The 23,120-nt window shown below is 41.1% G+C and overlaps 1 long non-coding RNA gene across 7 annotated transcripts in view; it reads left to right on the plus strand.

The window, feature by feature from the left end:
• Positions 1–3,890: 3,890 nt before the first annotated feature.
• LOC149127494 (uncharacterized) overlaps positions 3,891–23,120 on the plus strand; it is a 47,087-nt gene continuing 27,857 nt past the window's right edge. For 2 of the 7 annotated variants that reach the window (XR_016231248.1, XR_016231246.1), the window contains exons 1-2: positions 3,894–4,048; positions 8,323–8,506. This is a non-coding gene — a long non-coding RNA (uncharacterized LOC149127494). Of the gene's footprint in view, positions 4,049–4,805; positions 5,001–8,322; positions 8,507–9,516; positions 9,664–11,491; positions 11,703–15,181; positions 15,379–23,120 lie in introns of those variants that run through there. The other 5 variants (XR_016231249.1, XR_016231245.1, XR_016231247.1 and 2 more) reach the window with 5 other exon arrangements.

Genomic DNA, 23,120 nt, shown 5'->3' on the forward strand with positions numbered 1-23,120 from the left:
TCTGCTTTTGGTGAATCTCTAGAGGCTGGTAGTGGGTGTGGCCAGAGAGCTCTGTTCAGTTCTTCAGGGTTAAGGGTTTGCCAAAGGTGACACTCCCAGGTTTGGTGTGGTAAATCTTCTCTCTCTCTCTCTCTCTCTCTCTTTTTTTTTTTAATTCAGAAGACAAGTAATTCCACTCAGCTGAGCTCTTCTCCTTGATGGCAATCAGTGCCTGAGCACTAGCCCCAGTGGGTATCATATTTGTCTGCTCTGTCCCAAGGACCACACCAAGGATCTGTTCAGTCCTCAGTGTAAGCTCACATTCCCCTGCAATGTCTCTCACAGGGTTGCCAAGGTTACCGAATGTCTCCCACCCAGAGTACTCACATCTCAAGCACACCGTCAGTTCTCCAGTTCTCCCACACACCCTCAGTTTTGTTTGTTTGTTTGTTTGTTTTTCATAGTCCTGGTTCATAAGCTCCACACATTCACCAGGTCTTAGTCTCCTGTTATTTCTCTCCACCAGAGTCAGGTTTTTCTGCTTGGCTGAGGGCAGGCACAGCCCTGAGCTGGCAGAGCTGATAAGTATGTCCAAAATGGTGCCTGCTCTATTGTCTCACTCGGTGAGTGGAGAGAGAGAATCGTGCCTGTACTAGTCCCTGTTATTTTTTTTTTCTCTCCTCTAGTTAGGCTGGTGTACTTTCCCCCATGGGGCTTAAAGCCTCAATCCCTCTAGGCTCTTCCTACCACTTTTTTGTCAGTGTCTGGGGCTACTGCAGTTTTGCCTCACCTCCCTTTCCAGCGCTGGTGCATAGACTCGGCAGCTGGGGTCTTGAGCTGTGGGCGCCTGTGCCCTCCACATAGGTCCACCATGTACCTCTAATTCTGAAAGAGTTTCCTCTGCAGTTTTTTCCCTAACTCCTCCCTGAGACTACAGTATCTCCATTTTTACTAAACTATATTTTCCTGGACTATCAGTGAGCTCTCTCCCTGTTCTGCTATCTTGGAGCCCTCCCTGATCTTCATACTATTTGCTGAGCTCTTTACTTAGTGTAAGGTTAATCTTATGAGTATAAAGAAAATGGAATCAGATCATTGTCAAAATTAAGAGAGAGAAGAAGAGAAGAAGGAGGAAGGGTGGAATTGTGGGCAGAGGGAGGGTAGGGTGGGAATTATCATTATGTTCCTAAATCCATATATATGAAATAGATGAAATTTATTTACCTTAAATAAGGAAAAAAATTGGCTATAAGCATGGCTTACCTTATAACAAATGCTTTGATACACATAATTTTCTTACATATATGCAGCCTTTTTTGATTTCCTTTTATTTTTGCCCCTATGGTTATGTTTTTTTTTTAACTTTTATTTAATGAATATAAATTTCCAAAGTACAGCTTATGGATTACAATGGTTACCCCCCCCATAACTTCCCTCCCACCCGCAATCCTCCCCTTTCCCTCTCCCTCCCCCCTTCCATTCACATCAAGATTCATTTTCAATTCTCTTTATATACAGAAGATCAGTTTAGCATATATTAAGTAAAGATTTCAACAGTTTGCACCCACATAGAAACACAAAGTGAAAAATACTGTTTGAGTACTAGTTATAGCATTAAATCACAATGTACAGCACATTAAGGACAGATATCCTACATGAGGAGTAAGTACACAGTGACTCCTGTTGTTGACTTAACAAATTGACACTCTTGTTTATGGCATCAGTAATCACCCTAGGCTCTTGTCATGAGTTGCCAAGGCTATGGAAGCCTTCTGAGTTCACCAACTCTGATCATATTTAGACAAGGTCATAGTCAAAGCGGAAGTTCTCTCCTCCCTTCAGAGAAAGGTACCTCCTTCTTTGATGACCTGTTCTTTTCACTGGGATCTCACTCGCGGAGATCTTTCATGTAGGTTTTTTTTCTTTTTTTTTTTTTTTTTTTTTTTGCCAGAGTGTTTTGGCTTTCCATGCCTGTAATACTCTCATGGGCTTTTCAGCCAGATCCGCATGCCTTAAGGACTGATTCTGAGGCCAGAGTGCTGTTTAGGACATCTGCCATTCTATGGGTCTGCTGTGTATCTCACTTCCCATGTTGGATCATTCTCTCCCTTTTTGATTCTATCAGCTAGTATTTGCAGACACTAGTCTTGTTTATGTGATCCCTTTGGCTCTTAGTCCTGTCATTATGATTAATTGTGAACAGAAATTGATCACCGGGACTAGTGAGATGGCATTGGTACATGCCATCTTGATGGGATTGAATTGGAATCCCTTGGTATGTTTCTAACTCTACCGTTTGAGGTAAGTCAGCTTCAGCATGTACCGAATTGCACATCTCTTCCCTCTCTTACTCCCACTCTTATATTTAACAGCGATCACTTTTCAGTTAAGTTTCAACACTTGAGAATAACTGTGTATTGATTACAGTATTCAACCAAAAGTATTAAGTAGAACAAATAAACAAAAAAAATACTAAGAGGGATAACGTATTAAGTTGTTCATCAACAGTCAGGGTGAGGGCTGATCAAGTCACCGTTTCTCATAGTGTTCATTTCACTTTAACAGGTTTCCTTTTTGGTGCTCACTTAGTTGTCAACGATCAGGGAGAACATATGGCATTTGTCCCTTTGGGACTGGCTTATATCATTCAGCATTATGCTTTCCAGATTCCTAACAGGGATCACTTTTCAGTTAAAATTTAAACACCTAAGAATAATTGTGTGTTAATTACAGAGTTCATTCAATAGTACTAGAACAAAAAAAATACTAAAATGTATAAAGTATTACATTGTACATCAACAGTCAGGACAAGAGCTGACCAGGTCACTGTTTCTCATAGTGTCAATTTCACTTCAACAAGTTTTCCTTTTGGTGCTCATGTAGTTGTCACCGATCAGGGAGAACATATGATATTTGTCCCTTTGGGACTGGCTTAATTCACTCAGCATGATGTTTTCCAAATTCCTCCATCTTGTTGCAAATGACTGGGTTTCATTGTTTTTGACTGCTGTATAGTATTCTATAGAGTACATGTCCCATAATTTCTTTATCCAGTCTACTGTTGATGGGTTGGTTCCAGGTCTTAGCTATTGTGAATTGAGTTGCAATAAACATTAATGTGTAGACAGCTTTTTTGTTGGCCAATTTAATTTCCTTTAAGTAAATTCCAAGGAGTGGGATGGCTGGGTTGAATGGTAGGGTTATACTCAGGTATCTGAGGAATCTCCAGACTGACTTCCATAGTGGCTTGACCAGTTTGCATTCCCACCAACAGTGGGTTAGTGTCCCTTTTTCCCCACATCCTCGCCAGCATCTATTGTTGGTAGATTTCTGAATGTGAGCCATTCTAACTGGGGTGAGGTGAAACCTCATTGTGGTTTTGATTTGCATTTCCCTAGTTGCTAGTGATCTTGAACATTTTTTCATGTGTCTGTTGGCCATTTGGATTTCCTCTTTTGAAAAATGTCTATTGAGGTCCTTGGCCCATCTCTTAAGTGGGTTGTTTGTTTTGATGTTGTGGAGTTTCTTGCTTTCTTTGTAGATTCTGGTTGTCAACCCTTTATCTGTTGCATAGTTTGCAAATATTTTTTCCCATTCTGTTGGTTGCCTCTTCACTTTCCTGACTGTTTCTTTTGAAGTACAGTTTGTTTGTCATATTGGAGATATTCTTTGGTTTTTTCTCGTTATACTGTGACTCTAGATTAAGAGGAGTGTCTGCTTTTGATGGATCCTTAGAGGCTGTGATGGGTGTGGCCAGAGAGCTCTGGTTCTACAGGGTTAAGGGTATGCCAAAGGTGATTCACCCTGATTGTTCTCTGCTCGCTCTTGCTCTCTCTCTTTTTTTTTTTTTTTTTTTTTTGACTCAGTGGGGAAGTAATTCCACACAGCTGAGTGGAATTGAGAGTAGTTGATGTATGAAATCTGGCCCCTGTGGGTATTCGTTTGCTTACCAGAGTCAGGTTTTTCTGCTTGGCTAATGAGAGACACCTGCTTTACATATGCAAAATGGCGCGCACTGCTTTACTTAAGTAAAATGGTGCCCATCCTTTGTCTTGCTAGGCTTTGTAAGGTAAGTGGAGAGAGAGGCTAAATGTCTGTGTGCCGGTTCCCCTTATTTATTCGATTTTTTCTCTCCTCCAGCCAGCCTGGTGAACTTTCCCCAGTGGGGTTTCAGGCCTGGTTCTCTGCAGGCTTTTTCTGCCTTTCCCCGCCAATGTCTCGGGTTACTGAGAGGTTTTTAGCTCACCTCCCCTTCCAGCGCTGGCGCGCAGACTCTGCGGCTCCAGCGGGTCCCCCTATGGTTATGTTTAAATGTGGCTTAATTTTTACAGATTTTTATATAGATTTTTCTGGCTACTGGCTTATTATTTTATTTATTTGCAGTCACAGAATATATTTTGTGTTACTGTATCTATTTAATTTTTATTGATATATTTCTTATGAACATGTTGTCTGTCCTTGAAAAAGTATTATGTTCATTTCAGAGCAGTGTATGGTATGTTGTGGTTTTGTGTGCTATTCTATATGTGTTGTCTATTCTAGTTGGTTTAAGGATGAAATATGCCTTTTTTTCCTAATGATGTTATGGACAGTTGTTCTATTCATTATTGAAAGTGGAGCAATTTAATATTATTATTGTTGAATTTTCTATGATGCGTAATTTTTATTAACTTTTGCTTTATCTATAGTGATATGTTTAATTGGATACTTAAATGTTTATCAGTGTTATGTTTTCATAATGAATTGATAATCATATTATTATATAATTTCTCTCTTTATTCATGCTTAAAATTTATTAATGTTTATTTCTGTTATTTGGAAAGCAGAACTACCATCAAAAAGAGAGCCAGAGAGTGAGGGCTCCTCCATCCACTATTTCACTCCCTACATGGCCACAGCAGCCAGGGCAAAGAGATTTGCTGGATATGGAGCAGACAAGACTCCAACCAGTGCTCATATGGGATGCTGGCATTGCAGGTGGTGGCTTAACAAACTCTGAAGCAATCTGGCCCCAATTTTTGGTAAAAAAAATTTATTCTACAATTTATTTTTTCATTGAAATAGTCACTTCAGAATTCTCAGGTTTGCTCCAATATCTTTCTCTACAATCTATTGTATATGTGAACCTAAATTATTTATACTGTAAGAAGTATATAATTGGATCATGTTTTTAGTCCAGGCTTATAATCTGTTTTAGAGTCTTTAATCCAATTATATATTTTAGTTGATGAATGAATTTTTTTACTGAAATTTTACTTTGTTTTCTATATTTATCATTTAATTTCCTTCTATTACTCTTTTCAATATTCTTTTCCATTAATGAATCTTTCCTAATATTTCATTTTAACTTCCTACTCTCTAATCATTGTGTATAAGGTTTTTAGCTGTTGGTCTAGGGTTTAACAATAACATTTTTTAAAGTTTACTTATTTATTGGAAAGTCAGAGTTACACAGAGAGAAGAGAGGTAGAGGGAGAGAGAGAGATAGAGAGGTCTTTCATCTACTGATTCACTACCTAGATTGCTTCAACAACCTGAGCTCTGCCGATCAGTAGCCCAAGGACATGGGCTATCTTCCACTGCTTTCCCAGGCCATAGTAGAGAGCTGGATCCAAGTGGAGCAGCTGGGACTCAAACCAGCACCCATATGGGATTCTGGCACTGCAGGCAGAGGCTGTACCTACTATGTCACAGCGCTGGCCTCTTGGCTCGATTTCTTATAAGACAAGGAAAAGTTTACATAAAGCCACAAAGTTGCGTGAGAGCATAAGTAGATGTAATATTTTTAAGGGGGGTAATATAATTCTTGCTAAATGGTCTTAACAGTGAACAGAAAAACAAGACGGCTAAGGAGGAAAGGTGTTCTAATCTCTGTTTTCTGTAATCCCTGTTCCAGTTCCCCATTGATGATGGCATGTCAGATTTGAATGGGATCAAATACCAAAAGTTAAGGACTCTAGATAAAACAATTTGGCAAAATTCTTGCTAATGCTAAATAGTATTAGGATGGAGAGGGAAGCTAAGGTCTAATCTTGTCAAGCAGTGGGCCCTAAATGTCTGATTACGATTGTGTTAAAGAAAGTATTTGTCAGTCATATTGTTATTGTTGCACATATAACATAATAACATAATTCTTATAATCTAGTAGTTATAATAATTATAATGCTAATATTAAAAATAGCATTGCTGCCTATGGCCTGTGCTCTTATTGCACACATACTCTGTATTTCTGTATGTTGTAGTGCTAGCAATGCATGAAATATATAATTTTCTTCAAATGATTTTCTTATTTTTGTGTTGCTTAATCAAGTTGCTTTTTTAAGATTAATTAACAGAATATAGTAGAAAAACACATTTGCATAGTCTTTTATGGTTATATAGTTACTTTTGCCAGAGTTATTAAGTTTTTAGCTGAATTTGAATTACTGTCTGAGGGTAGGCTTATAGTCTGAAAATCTTGCTCAGGGGTTATAAGCCACATCTGTTAGGAGCAAATTCTCTCAGCTTTTGTTTACCTGTGGCTTGGCAAGTTGATCAGGCCACAAATCTTCTCAACATGTTGTGCTTTGTTTTTAAATTTACTTTGGATACATATAGGGTTCTTGGTTGAAGGGGATTTTTTTTTTAAAGATTTATTTATTTATTTGGAAGTCAGAGTCACACAGAGAGAGGAGAGGCAGAGAGAGAGAGAGGTCTTCCATCCACTGGTTCACTCTTCAATTGGCCGCAATGGCCTGAGCTGCACTGATTCGAAGCCGAGAGTCAGGAGCTTCCTCCAGGACTCCCACATGGGTGCAGGGGGCCAAGGTCTTGGGCCGACTTCTACTGTTTTCCCAGGCCATAGCAGAGAACTGGATAGAAAGTGGAGCAGCAGGAACTTGAACCAGCACACATGTGGGATGCCAGCACTGCAGGTGGCAGCCCTACCCACTATACCACAGCACCACCCCTTGAAGGTTTTTTTTTGTCATTGTTGTTCTGCTTTGCTCTGGCTCTGATAGCCTCAAATATGTTTTCCTCATGCTTACTAGATCCTTTTGTTTTTCTGCTGGTGTATTAGTTGTTACTTTTACTGGAGTTCTCTTGTAAATAATAAATTGTTTTTTCTTAATGCTTTTCAAATATCCCTCTTGCCTTTGGCATCCATTATTTATACTATAATGATTATGTTTATAAATCACTTTGAAGCTACCCTAGTTATTGGGCTTCTTAGATGCATATGTCATTATTTTTTCAGAAAGGCTAGGATGATTTTTGGCCAATATCCTTTTGGATATAATTCTGTTCCTTTCTTTCCCTTTCTTTCTGATTCTCTTATTATACATACATGGGTGCTCCTAAAGGTTCCCTAAATTTCTGTGATGCCACAGTTGTCTTCATTGGTTTCTTTCTTTGCTCTTCAGCTTATAATGTTGTTATTAGTCTATTCAAATCTGTTATTCTCTCTTCTGTCAGTTCAAATACACTATTGTGGCTCTCCAGTGATTGTTTTTATTTCAATTATTATACTTTCCATCTTGAGGATTTCCATTTTGTTCTGTTCATTAATAGCCTTTCTTTGATAGAGCAGTGTCATAAATTTTTTCATTAATGTCCATTTCATTTAGTTCTTTAAGTGTGTCATAATAGCTATTTTCTGATAAATTCAAGCCTTATATTTCAGACAGGCAGTTCTATTACCTGAATTCAGAATAAGAGAGGCATTTTCTTGATTCTTTGCATGTCTAATATTTTTTGTTGGCACTTGGATATTTTCAGGAATAAATTTTAGCATCTGTTGGCTTCTCTGGGGGCATATCTCACATGGTTATTGTCTTATTACTTGATTAGTGGTGGGCTGAAATTATTCAGTGAAATCTGTTTCCTCCAACAGAATTAAACTTCCAGTGTTTCACCAGACAGAGTATGCTCCCATCACTCTTGGAAAACACTAGTATCAGATACAGCTCTCTTGCATTATTCCCTTGATCATAACTGTCAAGCTTGACTAATTGCTGGTTCTTTACTTTTTAATATTTTCTTGTAGGAAAATTTTCTATTCAAATGAATCCAATCAGAATGTGGTTCATTTGCATGTACAGTTTCTGATATCAAGGTGTGATATTCATGCTGACCATCTCAGCTCCACCTAGCTGACTTATTGCTGTTTTCCTTACAGTAGACTAGATGGTAAAGGATTATGTTCTATCTGGTATCTCTTTTCAGCACAGATTCCACTGCCTTAAGAGTGCTTTTAGGATTGAACTTCATCACTACTTAATTGCAGATAAAATTACTTCCTTTAGGAAGAGAATAGAAGAAAACTATTCTTCAGCCTGTTTTTTTTTTTTTTTTTTCCTCCAGGAAAATCTCTAAATAAGAACTCTGGAAGTGCGTCTGGGAACAATAGTAAGCTCTCTCTGAGGGGCACCGCAGCTGCCGTGAATCCAGAGGTGCGTTGGTTTACCTCACCTGGCATGAAACCTCTGCCTCATGAGCCTGAGCAAGATGATCAGGTTGCAGGTCTTCTCAACATACTGTGCCCAAGGTGAGTTTCTGTGACATGAACAGAAGCTGGTTCGCTGAATGTCTCTCCCAGTCTCAACTGCACAGATCCTTGACAGCCTAATCAGCTGGTAGATGGGGGCAGATCAAGAAATGCTGATTCTGACTGGGTGGTGGGGAGACATTAGCACTGTGTTCATGGGAGGCAGAAAGGTATCAGTCTTGGTTCAGTTTCTTAGTAAATTTTTGTCCACTATCTTGAATAGATATTTTTTCTTTAGCTGTTTGCCTTATGAACTTTTCCAGAGGCTACAAATGATGGCTGTTCTAGCAGTTTTAGTGGGAGCAGGGTGAGTGAGGAACCCAGGCATAGCAGAGGTTGCTCACCTAGTTACATATTGTAAACCTTGTTTCTTTACTGCACACTAAGGTATTTACAGAAGAATTAGTACATGTTGGATATTAGCTGTGCATTTAACAGAATTTAGTTCTCCAAACTCATGCAGGTGTTTAAATCCTGAACTTTTATGTTAATGGCTGATAAATTAAGAGTGGAGACTTGATTTAATTGTGACATCTGAGAAGTGGGCCTGCTGTGAGATTTTTATCACTGGGGACTGCTCTCAGAGGGTGGTACCCATAAAAGAGTTTTTTTAAGCTGAGTTTTCCAGGCTTCTCTCTCTTTGCTTCCTTGTCCAAAATGTGATCATTTCTCCACACTTGCTGCATCATATGCAAGCTAGAGGATCCACCCAATCTTAAACTATGGACCTCTAAACTATAAGCTGAAGTAAATATTTTCTTAGTGAAGAATCTCTTCTTATGTATTTAATTAAAGTAAAGAAAAGCTAACCAATGCTGGACCGGATTCAAAATGTTCTAAGGAGTTGTCTGGAGATGTAGATGGAATGAATTAGAACATATTGAAACAGAGCTAAAGATAAATCAAGGAGCTGATAATTTGGCACAGTTTGTTAAGTTGCTGCTTACATCACCTGCATCCCATGTTGGACTGCAGCAGCTAAAGATCCACTTGTTCTGCTTCTGAGCCAGCTTCCTGCTATGCTCCTGGGAAGGCTGTGGAAGAGGACCAAAGGCCCTTAGCACCTGCTACCCATGTGGGAGACCCTAATGGAGTTTCTGGCTCTTGGCTTTGGCCTGACTCAGCTCTTGCTGTTATAGGCATTACAGGAGTGGAACAGAATATGAAATATCTCTCTCTGTCCCTTTTTCTCTCTTTGTCACCTTGCCTTTCAGTAAATAAATCGATCTTTAAATAAACAGATTGAGTTCATTGCATTAGTTTTCTCTCCAAGCTATATATAAAATGCACATGTATGTTTGCATTCAAATGTGTGTGCAGTTCAGATAGTATTAACTGGAAGACATACAAGAAATCTTTAGCAATGATTGTCCTTGGAAATGATAGGGTAAAAAAGAAACCTTAGTTTTATTTTGTTCTCTGCAAGGTTTATTCATTTGAAAGTCAGAATGTGGTAGAAATAATCCATACAGAGGTAGAAATAGAGGTAGAGATATAGGTAGAGATAGAGATAGGGAGAAATAGAGTTATAGAGAGAGATAGAGATAAAGATATAGGTGGATAAAGATTTTTCATGTGCTGGTTCACTCCACAAATGACTGCAACAATCAGGACTGGGCCAGTCCAAAGTCAGGAGCCTGTTCTCTGATGTGGATGGGTGGCAGGGACCCAAATACGTGGGCCATCTCCCATTAAATTTCTAGCTGCATCAGCATGAGTCTGGATCAAAAGTGGAGTAGCCAAGACTTGAACTAGTAATCCAATATGGGATCTAGGCATCGCAAGCAGTGTCTTAACCCACTATTCCACAACATGAGCCCTAAGAATCAGTTATATGATACACCTTTTCTTCCTTAGAAGATAGTTTTAGAGGATTCTAAGTTATGACCATATTTGGAAGCTATTAATACAACAGAATGTATTATTTTATAAAATAAAATTCTATTCAAGATCAGTAAGTTCATAGCACTGTCAAGACTAGACATAGATCCTCTACTATCTCCCTCCTAATCCAGGGTTCTTTTATGTAGTGCTGAACTGCCATCCTTTTAGAACAATGCATTCTAGACCTCAGAGAAGCAGGACAGGGCTCATTAACAATTATTTGAAACTGTGTACTTACTAAATATCCTTTCGGAGGATTCCAATTAGTGTGATCCTGCTTCATGCAAAGTTATAACTAAAGATTGACTTTGGCTTAAATTACTTTTGGAAAAATAAATGTGGTTATGAGCAGGGAAACTAAATCATTTTATCAAGATGAGCCTACATTGTGACATATCCTGATTGTGATCTGTATCTGCCTAGGTAACATATTTATCTAACTTAGGCCTCCAGGGTAAAATGAATCTTTTTTGTAATTTTTCCAATAATAGCAATAATAATGATATATGTGTTCATAAAGAATATATATGAGTAGGTCATGTATTATAAAGTCACAGATGGAACAAAAATGGGATATTTAAAAACTTTAATAAATCTTAAATGTTCCATAAAATTCCTCATCTCTCACTTCTCCTTGGGTACTATAGCAGTGCTACAATGTTGGCTTTCTGGGTTTAATATCAACCACAAAAAAATGAAAACCAAATAATGTGATTTGTATTGTTTGCCAGATTATTTGGTATGAACTCTGTGATTATGACAAAGTTCAATCTCCCAGTGGATGAACTACTAGCCAGCAAAATTCCTGAAAATTTAACAGTAGTGTCTCACAAAGACATATGCCAGTCCAGGATACCTGTTGAACATCACTGTATAGTAAAAGCATACACATTAGAAAAGTAAACCAAATTTTGCATGATGATTCCAAATAGAAGTGGAGATTTCCCTGAAGGTTAAGTATATGATTGTTGATTTGTTGGTGTTGTGGGGCAGATGATAAGAATCTGCCTGCTGGGGCCGGCTCACTTGGTTAATCCTCTGCCTGCGGCGCCGGCATCCCATATGGGTGCTGGATATTAGTACTGATTGCTCCTCTTCCAGTCTAGCTCTCTGCTGTGGCCCGGGAGGGCAGTGGAGCATGGCCTGAGTGCTCAAGCACCTGCATGGGAGACCCGGAAGAAGCACCTGGCTCCTGGCTTCAGATAGGCGCAGTGCAGGCCATAGCGGCCATTTGGGGAGTGAACCAGCGGAAGGAAGACCTTTCTCTCTGTCTCTCTCTCTCTCCTTGTCTATAACTCTACTTGTCAAATAAATAAATAAAGAGAAAAAAAAATAATCTGCCTGCAAAACTATCACATATGAGTGCTGGTTGGAGTCTCAACTGCTCTGTTTCCAAGCCAAACTCCCTGCTAATGAACCAGGGAAAGCAGTAGAAAATGACCCAAGTGACTGAGTCCTGCCACCCATGTGGGAGACCTGGACAGAGTTCCAGTCTCCTGACTTCAACCTGATCTAGCCCTGACAATCACAGATATTTGGGGAGTGAACAAATAGATGAATGCTCTCTCTGTCTTTCTCTCTCTCTCTCTCTCTTTCTCTCTCTCCCGCACACGCACACAGGCATGCTTGCTCTTGCTCTCACTCTTCCACTCTCTCACTCTCCGTCTCTTCCTCCCTCTCTTCATAGCTTTGCCTTGCAAATGAAATTTAAAAGAAATAAAAAAGTTTTATGTGTCAACCTGTGCAGGATACAAGGTATCTAGATATTGGTCAAACATTATTCTGGGCTTATCTGCAAAGGTTATTCCTTTTTAAAAAATATATTTATTTTATTTATTTAAAAGGCATAGTTACAGAGAGAGAGAGAGATATTGAGAGAGAGAGAAAGAGAGAGATCTTCTATCCACTGGTCCACTCACCAAATGCCCACAATGGCCAGACCTGGGCCAGGCCGAAGCCAGGAGCCAGGAGTTTCATTCTGGTCTTCCACTTGGGTGCAGGGGCCCAAGCAGTTGGGGGTAACTTCTGCTGCTTTCCCAAGTGAAGTATCAGACAGCTGGGTAAGAAGAGGAATAGCTGGGACTCAAACCGGTGCCATATAGGATGGTGCTGTTTTATGTGGTGACTTAACCTATTATGCCACAACACCAGCCCTGCAAAGGTTATTCTTGATGAAACTAACCTTTGAATTTGTAGACTGTATGAAGCAACCCCTAATGTGTATGGGGCTTATTTGATTACTTAATGGTTTAAATGATCAGAAAAACTGAGTAAGAGGGAACTTCTCCAGTCTTATTGCCTTAAATTGTGACATGGGTCTTTAATGCTCTTTAGACTAAGGCTGAACAATTGTCTCTTCTGGGGTCCTGAACTGGCAGCTGTCAGTCTGGAATTTACACCATGGTTCTTCCTATTCCACATCTGTGCACTTGGGGTAGAACTTTACCATCTCTCTTGGGTCTCCAGCTTGCAGGCTACAGACCCTGGGATTTCCGAGACCTTAATAAGATGAGCCAGTGCCTTAGAACAAATAATGAAAGTGATTGGTTCTGTTTCTCTGTGAAACAAGAATACAAACATTTCTACCTGCATGCTAGTAAAATGCTTAAAATATTGCATGGTTTAGTTAAAGTCTTGCTTCTAGAAAAAAACTATTTCTGCCTCCCTCAACATACAGTGATTTCCTTGTTTTCTAACTTCCTAAATATATGTGGTAAATATAATCACCACTAGGCAGAGGGCCAATCAGGGTAACATTTGAATTTATCCTTTGAATCCTTATAAAATCAATACTCTGACAGGAACAATACATTTAACAAAGACCAAATTTGTACAATGAATTAGAGACCTTGTAACATGTAAGAGACATGACCCAGACATGTCTTTTGGGCCTACCTACCACCAAAGTCTATGGTTTTTCACTTCACTCCCAATGATCTAGATTTCTCTTTTGAATGAGAGATCTCATCCCATATGTCCCAGCTCTACTCTCCCAAACAATCACAATGGAGTACTCATCTACATGGTGAGACCATGGACTAGAATAAAGCTAACAAGTAGAACATGTGGACATGTGGACCACCCACTGTGCTGGAAACTCTGGCAAAATTAAGTCATTTAATATTTCTACTAAGATTGGTTTTGGACACTTATTTTGGGGGCTGGTGCTGTGGCATAGCAGGTAAAGCTACCACCTGGGATGCCAGCATCCTGCATAGGCACTGCTTCAATTCCCACCTACATTACTTCTGATCCAGCTCCCTGATAATACACTTGGGAAAGCAGTGGAGAATGGCCCAAGTCTTTGGGTCCCTGTTACCCATGTGGGAGAGCTAGAAGAAGCTCCTGACTCCTGGCTTTGGCCTAGCCTAGCCCTGGCTGATGCAGCCATTTGGGAAGTGAGCCAGCAGGTAGTTTCTCTCTCTCTCTCTCTCTCTCTCCCTCTTCCCCCCCCAATTTCTTCTTTTTAAAGATTTATTTATTTATTTATTTGAAAGGCAGAGTTACAGAGAGGCAGAGGCAGAGAGAGAGAGAGAGAGAGAGAGAGAGAGAGAGAGATCTTCTATTCACTGGCTCACTCCCCAGATGGCTGCAACAGCTGGAACTGTGCTAAACAAATGTCAGGAGCTTCTTCCAAGTCTTTCAGGTGGGTGCAGACGCCCAAGGACTTGTGTCATCTTCCACGGCTTTCTGAGGTCCTAGCATAGGTTTGGATTGGAAGTGGAGCACCCAGGACTCAAACTGGCACCCACTTGGGATGCCAGCACTGCAAGCAGTGGCTTTACCCACTACACCACTGGGCCAGCCCCTCTCCCTCCCTTATAACTCTGATTTTCACAAAAAAATTAAAAATGTATTTCCATTTTCAGATCAATAAACTAGTGCTCAGATGGTATTATTGAGTATCCCTCCCATGATCATGTGCCTACTGTGTGACCAAGGAGAGGTTAAAACCCATTTTGAAATGTTTTGCATTCTTTGTACTATCTGAATAGTCTTCATGGATTTTTCAATAGTGTGGTTCTACTCAGTAATAACCTCATTCTGTAGTGTCATCTCACACACTATTGCCTCAAGCTCTGAGAATCCAGTAATCAGCTGGTGGATGTAGGGTACCTCGTGTTCCACAGATAGGGCAGACCTCTCAGCTCATTCTAATAAAAGAGTAGAAATTATAGGTTTTGCTGTCCAGTGTTTTCTGCTTCATATCCACTCACTTTCTTCTGGAATTCACAGGCAGGAAGGGAAGATATACAAGTGAAGGCTCAAAACAGCTGAACTGAGCAGAAGGAACAGTGTGCAGTCAGACTCAGAAAGAATGAGGGACTCTCACTCCAAAGGGTACCCTCTTGTACTCTTTCGATGATCCCTAAGGTGTACACATTTGATGACATTTCTACAAGTCCCAAACCTCCCTGAAGGTGCATGGAACCTTATTAATTTCTTTGCAGAATAGTGGATGAGAGAATAGACGCCAGTTTGAGTTCTCCACTGCATAGCTCTTTGCATGTTTCTTCACATACTAGAGATGTTCAAATAGTTCATAGAAAATGTGCATTATGGGAAAATCTACACATAGATTTCAATATTTTTCCACCAGAATAATGATATGCTTCAATTCATTTTTTCCATGACCTTTTTAAAGTATATTTCTATTTAAGCCCTTGTTCCTTGTGGAAAATATAAATGATAGGGCTGGTGCTGTGGCACAGTAGGTTAATCCTACACCTTCAGTGCTGGCATCTCATATGGGCGCCAGTTTGAGACCTGGCTGTTCCTCTTCTGATATAGCTCTCTGCTCTGGCCTGGGAAAACAGTAGAAGATGGCTCAAGTCCTTGGGCCCCTGCAACTGCATGGGAGACCTGGAAGAAGTTTCTGGCTCCTGGATTTGGATTGCGGCCATTTGGGGAGTGAACCAGTGGATGGAAGACCTTTCTCTCTGTTTCTCCCTCTCACTGTCTGTAACTCTACCTCTCAAATAAATAAATAAAATCTTTTAAAAATATATGCAATTATAGTACTTACCCCACAGAGAAGTCTCAAGGGCCAAAGGAAATTATCTAAAGTATTTAGAAATAGTACAGGGAGAAGGAAGAATGATGGGAGTATGGGCTGGAGGAAGAATGAGTGGGAAGAATCACTATGTTCCTAAATTTGGATAAATGAAATGCATGAAGCTTGTATACCTCCAATAAAATATTTCTAGGTTAAAATGTAAAGTACTTAGAAGGCAGAGTAGGGAGGGAGCTTGCTGTTCAAGTCTAGTGGATCATAGTTTAAAAAAAGTGGAGGGCTGGCGCCATGGCTCACTTGGTTAATCCTCTGCCTGCAGCACCAGCGTCCCATATGGGTGCTGGTTCTAGTTCCGGTTTCTCCTCTTGCAGTCCAGCTCTCTGCTTTGGCCCCGGAGGGCAGTGGAGGATGGCCTGAGTGCTTGGGCCCCTGCACCCCCATGGGAGACCAGGAAGAAGCACCTGGCTCCTGGCTTCAGATCAGCACGGTGCGCCGGCCGCAGTGCGCCAGCCGTGGCTGCCATTGGAGGGTGAACCAACAGCAAAGGAAGACCTTTCTCTCTTTCTCTCTCTCTCACTGTCCACTCTGCCTGTAAAAAAAAAAAAAAAAAAAAAAAGAATTCTTGTAAAAGACCCAGAGGCACAGGCAAGCACAGGCAAAATTAACATCTGGGATTGCATTAAACTGAGAAGCTTCCATACCACAAAAGGAAGAAAAAGGGAAGAGAAGAGGCAATGGACAGAAAGGGAGAAGTTATTTGCAAAGTATGCCACTGATAAAGGATTAATAACCAAAATATAAAAAGAGATTATGATACTCTAAAACAACAGTACAAACAACCTAGCTAAGAAATGGGCAAAGGACTTAAACACACATTTTTCAGAAGAAGAAATCCAAATGGACAACAAACATGTGAAAAAAAATTCAGGACCACTAGCCATTAGGGAAACGCAAATCAAAACCACAATGAGATTTCACCTCATTCGAGTTACAATGGCTTTCATAGCAAAATCAAGGAACAACCAATGTTGGAAATGTAAACTGGTAAAACCACTATGGAAGACAGTTTGGAGATACCTCAGAAATCTGAATATAGATCTACCCTGTGACTAAGCCATTCCACTCTTGGGAATTAACTCAAGGGAAATGAAATCAGAAAATAGAAGTTATCTACACCCCCGTGTTTACTGCATCTCAATTCACAATAGCTTAGACATAGAATCAACTTAGATGCCCATCAACTGAAGCCTGGATAAATAAATGATGGGCTATGTACTCTATGGAAATTTATAAAATGGTAAAGAAAAATGAAATCCAGTCATCTGAAACAAAATGGATGAATCTGCAAAACACTGTTCTTAGGGAAATAATCAGTCTCAAAGGGACAAATACTATATGTGCTCCCTGATCTGTGATAACTAATACAGCACCTAAAAAAGAAATCTGCATAAGTGAAATTGACACTTTAAGAAGCAATGACTTGAAGAGCCCTTATCTTGACTGTAAATGAACTGTTTTTTTTCTTAATGGAGAATGGAACTGGGAATGGGAGAGGAAGGAGGAGGTGGGGTAGGATTGGGGATGAGAATGCAGGTTTGATGGGAAGAATCACTTTATTCCTAAAATTGTGCTTAGGAAATTTGTCCTCAATAAATAAATGGTTTTTTTGGGAGGAAAAAAGGTAAAGTACTTATGAAAGTGTTTGATACAGAATGAGTGTGATGAGTTATTATTTTTTTCATCATTATTGGTGCCTCACATTAGAGTTAAGGATATGAAGCACATGGAAAGACAATGGAAAACAAAGTTGTTATTTGTACGAAAGTCTTTGATTCATCATCTGGTAGTGCTTTTCTTTCATATTCCATTACCTGGAATGTCAACTTGGGAAATATCTAAGCAATTAGGGATTTTTAGTCTATGTCACAAGTCTGTCATTTTAAATAATGTTTATTTCTTTGAGAGAGAGAGAGAGAGAGAGAGAGAGAGAGAGACAAAGTCTTGCATCTGCTGGTTCACTCTCCAAGTGCTTTCAACAACCAGAACTGAAACAGGCTAAAGCCAGTTACATCTGTCTGTGAATGGCAGGGTCTCAAATGCTGGAACCATCAGCTTCTTCATCCCAGGTGTACATTAGAAAGAAGTTGGAATGGAAGCAGAGTGTCAGTACTCAAAACAGGACTCCAATATGGGATGTGAGTGTTCCAAATAGAGGCTTAAGTTTGGAGTCACAATGCCTGCCCTATGGCCATTCTGTTTAGGCAGTTATCTTTCTATTTAAGAGGATTAGTTAAATAAAATTTTGGGCAACTGCATTGATTTTTATGAATAATTGTAATTGTACACTCAGGAAGATAGAATTACTTCAAAATGCATCAAAATAGAATTTATGAGTTTAATATGTGTGAGGACTGTATATCCAGTGATGGTCTGATAATCAGTAATGTTCAAAAATATCTCATAGACTCTATTGTATTCATAAAAATAAAAAGGAATGAATTCATAGAATTGTATCAGTGTATCTCATCTAGCTTTTGGGATAATGATGTCAGCATGATATGTGATGGCATAGGAAGATGAGAGAAAAGTTACTGTGCGGTTTCTCTGTGGATAAAACCATGAAAGAAATTACAAAGTGTGCTCCTTGAGTCATGGATAAAGGGACTATACTAAGGCTGTCCTCTTGGTCTTGGTTTATATCTGGTCTTCCTTTGATTAGTGAGGGCATAAATAGAAACGAAAACAAGGGAATGCCTTTTTTTTTTTTTTTTTTTTGCCTCTGTGATCTAGGTTGTCAGCATCCCTGAGAATGGAGTGATCATGACATCCTGCTGCTACAGCATTTCTCCCTGATAACAGTCACTACTAAAAATTCATACAGAGTATAAGAAACCAAGGGTAGAAATTAAATATATAGACCTAGCTCTCCTAAAATCCATCAAGATGCTTATGAGTATAAAATCTGTATCTTGAACTTTCTATAACCCATTTTCCCTTTTTTGTGGTTGAGGAAAAATAAACATTTATCTAAAAGTTCTTTAATTATTGGGTGTATTCCATCCTTTTTTGGTGACTCAGTGAAATCAGAGCATTTTCTTGGTGCATTTGTTAAGTTGTTTTGATACAGAAATGAAGGTAGATGGCAAGAGGAGGTGCGGTTGCCAGCCCCTCCTGCATCCTTGTCTGCACCGTGGCTGACTTCATCCCACAACCACTCTCCCCCTGCCCTTACAACCAGTGCCATGCAGTTGAAAACAGCAGATCCCACAAAACCACCACTTAGAACCAGCTATAGCCTAAAATACCCAATATGGCTGTTAGATGCCTCTACAGGTACCTTGAGCTAATTATGAGGTCATTCCAATAAATTACCAAGGTTGACACTTCTACTCCCTCAATGTACCTGTCATCAAGCCACTTCTGAGATTTCCAAAAAGGGCAAGGAAAGGGGTAGAATTCAACCCCATCCCCAACTCTGCCCCTTTAATTAAATTTTTGATTAAATTCTGCCCAAAACACCACTCTCTAAGATAACGTGATGGACTTGAACATTCTCGAATATAGCTCTCTATGGAGTATAATTGCATTCTTTCCTCAGTGTGTGCTTTGACCTTGTTTGCAAATAAGTCTTGGTTCACTGTTGAACTCTATGTTTCGTTCTCAAATTCTTTCTTGCATTAGAGACAAGAACCTTGACCCAACCATCTGGCAACAAATTTAGCACATATATATCCTTCAATAGAATTTGAAAATTATTTTCTCAAAACACTTGACCTGTCTTATGAGATCGTAAAGCAAATGAAAACCAGTTTTGCTGGCTTAAATATAAGTAGAAGAAAGGGAGGATTCTTATGTGTACAAAATGTTCTCTCAAATACTCTGGTTTCTCTTCAGATTGTATAAATCTTTTGCCTTTTACAAAATGTTCTCTCAAGATGATAACACACACATTTTGTAAGAATGTATAGTTTTTTCAGTTGAAACATTTTCAGTGGATTGTGTGAGAAAATATTCTTTTTCTCGTATTCCACTCTTACTTTTTACTGAGATCTGTTTTCCATTGACTTTACACATATGATCAACTCTATGCTAAGTAAAGAGTTCAACAATGTACAGAAGAGAAAAAAAAAAGCTGTTCCTCGACTGTCATGACAAGGTCTCTTCAAGTCATTGCTTCTCAAATTGTCAATTTCACTTCTACAGATTTCATTTTTGGTGCTCTATTAGTTATCACAGATGAGGGAGAACATATGATATTTGTCCCTTTAAGACAGGCTTATTTCACTAAGTATGATGTTTTCCAGATTCATCCATTTGGTTGCAAATAATTGGGCTTCATTTTTCCTCCACTGTATAGTATTATATAGAGTACGTATCAAATAATTTTTTTTAATCCAGGCTGCAGTTGATGGGCATTTAATCTGATTCCATGTCTTAGCTATTGTGAATTGAGCTACAATAAACCTGGGGTAGTAGATAACTCTTTTATTTGCTGATTTCATTTCCTTTGAGTAAATTTTCAGAAGTGAGATGGCTGAGTTACAGGGTAGGTTTGTATTCAGATTTCTGAGGTATCTCCAAACTGTTTTCCAAAGTGTTATTAATAGCTTATATTCCCACCAACAGTGGATTAGGGTACTTTTCCCCACACAACCTTACCGCCCTTTGTTGTTTGATTCTCTGTGAAAACCATTGTAACTGGGGTGAGGTGAAACCTCATTTTGATTTTGATTTGCATTGCTCTCATGACTAGTTGTGGGGAGCAACTCGGACTAGACTAAGTTACTGGAATTAAGACTTATTCTATGCATCTGCTCTCCCACAATATGGTGCTGGGAGAGGAGGCAACAGCTTCTACCCAGCTGCCTCTCACCAACTTGACAAGCTGCAGGAGCTGCTCCTGATTGGAGGAGAGCAGCATACTCGGCGTGTGGGCAGCCGAGTTAAGATTGGTGGAGGAGGACTATAAAGGAGGAGAGAGACGGCATGCACCGGGAACATCTAAGGGGAACATGTAGCTGAAGGAACACCTGTGCAGCCCCCAAGAGAGCCGGCCGGCGGAGTGCCGCTCCCCTGCGGAAGTGGGGAATGTGGCCAGGGGGAACCGCCCTTCCACGGAGGTGGAAGGACCAGTCGCCAACCCGGGAAGAACCAGCAGCAAACCCGGGGAGGGCCGAGCAGATGAAAGAACAGCGCAGGGTCCTGTGTCGTTCCTCCACGAAGACGGGGAGCGACATAATGGTGCCGTGACTCGGATATGAAGCCTAGGCAGGTTTAGTGTCGTTCCTCCATGAAGAGGGGGAGCGACATAATGGTGCCGTGACTCGGATAGGAAACCTAGCTCGGATAGGAAACCTGACTCGGATAGGAAACCTAGGACGGATAGGAAACTTAGGAGGGAAGAAACGGGAAGAAGTGGAAAATACCGGAGAGAGAGACTAGCAAAGAGCCTAGGTGCCGGAAGAAGCTATTGAAAGCCTAGGCATAGACTCGGATATGGACTGTGGGAAAGAAGTTAGGATTGAAAGCGAAAGTGAAAGCTTTCATAGACTCGGATGCGGACTATGGCGGGGAAGCTAGGAGATTGAAAGCGAAAGTGAAACCTGGAGGAGGCTTGGACTCGGATATGGACTGTGGGAAAGAAGTTAGGATTTAAAGTGAAAGCAAGAAGAAACTTAGACTTAGATACGGACTGCAGGTTGAAAGTGAAAGTGAAACCTATAAGAAACTTAGACTTGGATACGGACTGTGGGGAGAAGCCAGGAGAAATGAGGGAGGAGTATTGTTGGAGGAAAACTTAAGGAAACATACCGGGTAGAGAAAAATGTTAGGGAGGATGAAGCCGCGAGTGCAGGCCAAGGCGGAGATATAAGCCACCTTGGAATTCTTCAAGTCACCCCGGGGAGCAAGAGGCGAAGATCTGGAACCAGAGGCAGAGACGTGGGCCGCCAGGTTGAAATTCGCCAGGTTAGTCCGGGGAACTTGGACTGAATGCCGGTGGTGGCGGAAACGTGAGCTGGGGCTGTGTGACTCGCGGAAGCCGCCGTGTGCAGAGAGAGCACGGGGCATGAATAGATAGGGAACGCGGGGCTGGCGCGAGGCCGTGGTGCGGACGCTAAGGGCGTGGAGACCGCGGAGTGTGCGTGCGAAGCCGAGCCTCGCAGAGCCGGGAGCCCGCCACAGGGTGGGCGCCGGCACGGGCTGAAGCGGCTCAGAGCCGGGAAGCCGCCAAGAAGCAGCCTCGGGGCGGGCACCGGGAAGCCGCAGGGATAAGAGAAACAGAAGTTTAGAAGTAAAATGAGAGAAATAGGAATGCTGGTAGATAGAAGTAAAATAGGAGAAATAGGAATGCCCGGAGATAGAGAAATAGAGAAAGGCCTCCCCACAACACAGCAATGAGAGAGCTTGGATTCGGTCTGCCTGATTAAGACGATAAGCACCTGCTGGCGGCTAGCAGCTTATGCACCGCAGGTCACCGAAGACAGGCACGAATTAACATCAATAAGTCTCCCCACAATACCGTAATGAGAAGGCTTGGATTCGGTCTGCCTGATTAGTAGGGCGGTAAGCACCAGCAGGCAGCTCGACCAGAGTATGAGCTGCAGGTCACCGAAGATAGGCACGAACCAACACTAATAAGTCTCCCCACAAGACGGCAATGAGAGGGCTTGGATTCGGTTTGCCTAATTGATAGGACTTGTAAGCACCTGTGGGCAACTCTAGCAAGCAGAGCAGAGTGTGTGCCGCGGGGCACCAAAGACAGGCGCGTATCAACGCCAAAAAATAAAAAGAAAGGGGGATCTGTGGGGAGCAACTCGGACTAGACTAAGTTACTGGAATTAAGACTTATTCTATGCATCTGCTCTCCCACAATATGGTGCTGGGAGAGGAGGCAACAGCTTCTACCCAGCTGCCTCTCACCAACTTGACAAGCTGCAGGAGCTGCTCCTGATTGGAGGAGAGCAGCATACTCGGCGTGTGGGCAGCCGAGTTAAGATTGGTGGAGGAGGACTATAAAGGAGGAGAGAGACGGCATGCACCGGGAACATCTAAGGGGAACATGTAGCTGAAGGAACACCTGTGCAGCCCCCGAGAGAGCCGGCCGGCGGAGTGCCGCTCCCCTGCGGAAGTGGGGAATGTGGCCAGGGGGAACCGCCCTTCCACGGAGGTGGAAGGACCAGTCGCCAACCCGGGAAGAACCAGCAGCAAACCCAGGGAGGGCCGAGCAGATGAAAGAACAGCGCAGGGTCCTGTGTCGTTCCTCCACGAAGACGGGGAGCGACATAATGGTGCCGTGACTCGGATATGAAGCCTAGGCAGGTTTAGTGTCGTTCCTCCATGAAGAGGGGGAGCGACACTAGTGATCCTGAACTTTTTCATGTGTCTGTTGGGCATCTGGATTTCCTCTTTTGAAAAATGTCTGTTTAAATGCTTTGCCCATCTCTTAACTGGGTTGATTGTTGTTGTGCAGCTTCTTGATTTCTTTATATATTCTGGTTATTAATCCTTTATCAGTTGCATAGTTTGCAAATAATTTCTCCCAATTTGTTGGTTGCCTCTTCACTTTCTTGAGTGTCACTTTTGCAGTATGGAAGCTTCTCAACTTGATGTAATTCCAGTTGTTAATTTTGCCTTTGCTTGCCTGTACCTCTGGGGTCTTTTCTAAGGACTCTTTGTAGCAATGTCTTGCAGAGTTTCCCCAGTGATCTCTACTGA

The sequence above is a fragment of the Oryctolagus cuniculus genome, chromosome 3 (assembly GCF_051225735.1).
Source record: "Oryctolagus cuniculus isolate XC-2025 breed Fujian yellow rabbit chromosome 3, ASM5122573v1, whole genome shotgun sequence".
In the NCBI taxonomy this organism is placed as follows: domain Eukaryota; kingdom Metazoa; phylum Chordata; class Mammalia; order Lagomorpha; family Leporidae; genus Oryctolagus; species Oryctolagus cuniculus.